General features: G+C 39.6%; 3 non-coding genes across 3 annotated transcripts; all 3 read left to right on the forward strand.

Moving 5' to 3' along the window:
* Window positions 1-3,706: 3,706 nt before the first annotated feature.
* Window positions 3,707-3,779, forward strand: TRNAV-CAC (transfer RNA valine (anticodon CAC)). The gene has a single exon. It is a non-coding gene; the product is annotated as a tRNA-Val (tRNA).
* A 65-nt stretch (window positions 3,780-3,844) lies between these two features.
* On the forward strand, window positions 3,845-3,917 carry TRNAV-CAC (transfer RNA valine (anticodon CAC)). The gene has a single exon. It is a non-coding gene; the product is annotated as a tRNA-Val (tRNA).
* A 532-nt stretch (window positions 3,918-4,449) lies between these two features.
* TRNAV-CAC (transfer RNA valine (anticodon CAC)) lies at window positions 4,450-4,522 on the forward strand. Its single transcript has one exon. It is a non-coding gene; the product is annotated as a tRNA-Val (tRNA).
* Window positions 4,523-5,011: the final 489 nt, after the last annotated feature.

Genomic DNA, 5,011 nt, shown 5'->3' on the forward strand with positions numbered 1-5,011 from the left:
CCCAATTTACCTCTCGCACCTGATAATTGTCCGATACTGCCCACCCTGAAATGGTGGAACACCCATTCCATTTCACCACTTACCAGCAGAGCGGAGGCGTGTGTTCGTTGGCGCGCCCTGCATGGCTCCCTACCTCACCCATCCCGTCTCTCCCACATTGTTCAGACTGATTTACCGCGTTTTCGCCCTTTTTGTCCTTCTGACGGTACATTTTTCCACACTTATTTCTTCTGCCCGTTTACTGAAGCAGTACACGACAATATTTTAACCCATCTTAGACGTTGGACAGGCCACAATCACAACCGTTACGAGATATGGACCCTTGTTCAATCTCACGCCAGTGATCACCCCCTCTGTAACTTCGTATTTACCATGTTCTTCGCCGTCATTTCGGAGGCGTTTCTAGATTTGAACACCATCTCTCTGACGTCTGTGTCCTTTGACGCGCATACACTCGCGATTACGCGAAAAAAAGTCAACCGTTGTGCCGCCCGTTTTCGCGCCGAAAGATCTCGCGCTATGTCCCCTCAGCAAGTACAGTCGTTCCTCGCTCGTTGGGGTTTAGAGGACGAACCTCGCTGGTTTTTGCTTTCGCTGTCTAAAGACTGCGGAAGCATTGCAATTACCTCCTACGGCTGGGCGTAATCTCCCCCCTTTCTGCCCCCAATTTTTCATGTGACCTGGGAGAATCCATCATAAATAAAGTTACTTTCATTTCAAACTTCCCGCTAGAAATACGAACATCAGCGACATCTATACGAAGTCCCGTTAAGTTCTCACTATTGAAGAATGAATTTTTTTGGCACGACCGGGATTTGAACCCGCCACGTCTGTATCCACACATGCACCAGAGTACAACGCCTTACAGACTGAGCTATTGAGGCTTAGTACCTAGTAGCGATTTTCACTAACAGTATCTCACTCTTCCCTCGACGGGCTAGCTATTTTTTTTGCCAGAGAGAAAGAGAGAGAGAGGAGGGGGACCATGTGACTCTCGTTACTAGAGCGGCGGGCGCGTTACTCTCGCCTCTCGTTAAGTTAGGGGTGGGCCGTTTCCATGGTAGCGCGCGTATGCAGGAGGTAAACTAACACGCAGCGCCTCTGAATTATAAACTCTTGGCGGGAAATTCGCGAATGGTAGATTGGCAGTAAAGTATGTCGCGTTTTTAGCATTAGAAGGTTTACAAAATTATTTTAGGGATACTAATCGTCGAAAAGTCTAAAATCTAATAATAACTAAACACATTTTTAACGTAAGAGATATTTGATTTGTAAACCAAACAAAATTTATACCGCAGTCTCTAGAGCGTGTATCAGGGAATCTTCTGTAACTAAGCAAGTTTATGATATTACCATCTATGTAAGTGTTTATATTTTAAGTTAATTCTACTCGTCGAAAAGTCTAAATCTAATGAAAACTAAACACATTTTTAACGTAAGAGATATTTGATTTGTAAACCAAACGAAGTTTATACCGTAGTCTCTAGAGAGTGTATCAGGGTAACTTCTGTAACTAAGCAAGTTTATGATATTACCATCTATGTAAGTGTTTATATTTTAAGTTACTTAGATAGACACATTTTTGGGGTTAACTATACCTGTACATTTAATTTGGGAATTTGGGTGTTGGGATTAGATAAGCACGTTACAGTTTCGGACACACAAAAATGATAATTTGATGTTTAATTTTAAGTATTGGCATTCGCAATAAAATCTTTCTATTAAAGTTTGATTACTCAAATAATCCTAATAATAAATTTTACCAAACACAAGCACTTTCTAAGGTTCTTTTCACATTTCAGTAACAAGTTCGGACAAAGAAAAATTATCATTTCAAGTTTAAATTTGCCTATAAACGTTAATGATATTTTATTCAATTAACTCTTAATTTTATTAACTAATAAGAGTAATCAATTACTAATCATCACTTATTTCAGAAAAAAGTTCAATATTATTTTTATGAATAATCTTATCCCTATAAAAATGAGCATTGGTAATATAATAATTACGCCGTTGCGTCATCTACGTACGTACACTACTATTTTAGCAATAATTTCGAAGCAATAATTATTAATTGCTAACTCTATATTAAATTTAGTTTTTTTAATTGTAAATTTTATGTATGAGCAAAAAGTTTAAATTAACATTGCCATATGCATTTAAAATTAGGCCGACATGATGGCGCTAAATATAGCCTAGATCTGACGTAGACTACCCACCTTTATTTCCGAGTATTCCACCCTCATTTTTGCTTATTACTATTCCCCCATCACCCATGTCGTTTTGAGCTCGCACACAGCCATAGCCCACTCGATCAGGCGCATTACGACGCAAGTTGCTTGCGCTATAGAAGCCCGTTAATAGAAATCATTTTAAATAATAGCATAATTTTAATAATTTTAAATAAGCTGCTAGTGCATCGCGCTATAGCCTGAAGTCGCGTGATCCAGGAGGCTATGCTTGAATCGAGCAAAGAGAGGCCCACGCCACTCGACCACGATGATCACGTCGAGATTTATTTTTCAACTTCGCAGATGTAACTGGAACTTAACGGTAGTGTGTGGCGTCATAAATTGGTATGAATCCCGCAAACATGTAAGCAACTTGATAAAGTTGTTATTTCTTAATGTCCTTGAGAATGTACTAGGAGACCCAGATTTCCTAAAATCAGATACCATTTTTATTGCTCCATAGAAGCGCTCCACGAGGACTATGGAGTAGCATAGCCCACTCGATCACGCGCAACACGACGCAGCTTCCGTGAGCACGGACCGAGTGGGCTATGGGAGTATTGAACCAGGGTGAGATTGATTGGAAATGATGATGGGCGACCTGCGCCAGCAGCGCCACCGTAAATCTCCCATTGTACCTCGCGCAGCCCCTACACGGGCCAGGGGTGGGAGGTCGCTGGCCTCATGTCCATTTAAAAAATTTCCTTATTTCCCATCCTGGCCCGGGGAGTCCTTAACGAAGAAACATGTTACACCTTACTTCTCTGCACTGGGATGTACTTTTTCAAAAATAAAAAAAACGGTTTTCCAAACCTCTCACCTCTGTGGTTGTGCGTCTGTGCGACAAGCGAGATTTTCTGATTACTCTGATTAATTCATGATTTAAATATTTGTGTTCCAGCTAATTTTGTTTTGCTTTTGCGCTTCGAGTTGCAAAAGCATTTGTCTGACCCTTTCTGGCTGGGTGCCTTTTCCCCTTTTTATTCGCGTGCGGAATCGCATTGAAATTTATAAATAGTACCTAGAACCATACCTAGGTGGCTTTGCAACCTCCACTGTGTTTTAGTTATTTAAGAAACTCTTAAGATTTGTGATGATTAGTAATTGATTACTCTTATTATAAGTTAAAATTAAGAGGTAAACCAATTATTCTACAGGGCCGGTAGGCCCTTGTAGATATGACTTGATACCGTTTTGTAACGTTAAAGTAATTTTCACCCGCTTTTGCTAATTTCCTATGGAGATTAACATGGGTTTTTCGTGATCTTTCCCCACCGCTAACTTAAAAACTACAGCGAAGTTACTTTTCGGAATTATCTTAAATTAACAATTAAGTATTCAGGGTGTGCTATCAGCCAGCTTGATCAAAACAATTAAGTCTAAGTATGTTAATTTTAGTTAATTAAGTACGGCTTTGACCATCGTTATTGCACATAATAATTAGCTAGATCTCTTGGAAAACTCTGTGTTACTACGTATCTGTAGTGTGGTGGTTATCACGTCCGCTTCACACGCGGAAGGTCCCAGGTTCGAGCCCTGGTAGATACATGTATTGACCATCGTGATTGGACATAATAATTAGCTAGCTCTCTTGGAAAACTCAATGTTACTACGTATCTGTAGTGTGGTGGTTATCACGTCCGCTTCACACGCGGAAGGTCCCAGGTTCGAAGCCTGGTAGATACATGTATTGACATAAGTTAATTATACCTCTAAGTACACAAATTCGGGGAACGACTGGGCATCTTTGGCAGGCTACTGTGACGTCAGAACTCGTATAGCGCTAAGATCCGAAGAGAGAAAATTTTAAAATTTCTGTCGCGGTGCAGCCACCAAGCGGTCGAGACGAAAAATAAAATCATCCAGTGGAATAAAGGAGAGTTTTACGTTTCGTATAGGCAGGCACTGGGGGGGAACGAATTTTACTTAAGCAACCCCAAATCCCTCTCTCTCTCGTGAGATAGAGGCGGTTTCAGTCCTGAAACATTCTAAAAGGGATAAAAGAAACGCTAGGCTAGGCAGTACAAATTTGTATTGAAGTTGAGGTGATAAATGATACGGAGAGAGTATAGGGTTTCATAAAGGGAGCCAGACAAACACTATTGCCATAGAAGTGGAAGCGATTTGTGTACTTAGAGGTATAATTAACCTATGGTATTGACCATCGTGATTGAACATAATAATTAGCTAGATCTCTTGGAAAACTCAGTATTACCACGTATCTATGGTGTGGTGGTTATCACGTCCGCTTCACACACGGAAGGTCCCAGGTTCGAGGCCTGGTAGATACATGTATTGACCATCGTGATTGGGCATAAGAATTAGCTAGATCTCTTGGAAAACTTAGACTTACCACGTGTCTGTGTAGTGGTTATAATAAATATTTAACAATTATTTCACTTCACTTGGTTTAATAATGTGACATAGGTAGCATACTTTTTCCCTACTTTTAAAACCATTAAACTAAGTAATATTAGAAGTTCAACAGATTGTCAAAAAAAGATGTTAAAAGCCACTGTAAATGGTGCTTAAATGCCTAATATTAACTTAAAACTTGCAAATAATATTAGTAAATGGCGTGAATTGATCATAGAAATGGGGTTAAAGTACACCCTAAATGATGTCTTTTTTGGCACTGGAAAAAACAGCATATATGGTGTTTGATTGCACCATTATATTTTAGAGTGCAAATGTATGACGGTAAAGCAAACATAATTATTCAAAATTTAATTACATTAAGACTGAAGTGACAGATATTATATAAAAACGTCTTGGTTTGG

Source organism: Phalangium opilio, unplaced genomic scaffold, assembly GCF_054372755.1.
Source record: "Phalangium opilio isolate 3A_F unplaced genomic scaffold, DU_Popi_V2 ptg000101l_1, whole genome shotgun sequence".
Classification (NCBI taxonomy): domain Eukaryota; kingdom Metazoa; phylum Arthropoda; class Arachnida; order Opiliones; family Phalangiidae; genus Phalangium; species Phalangium opilio.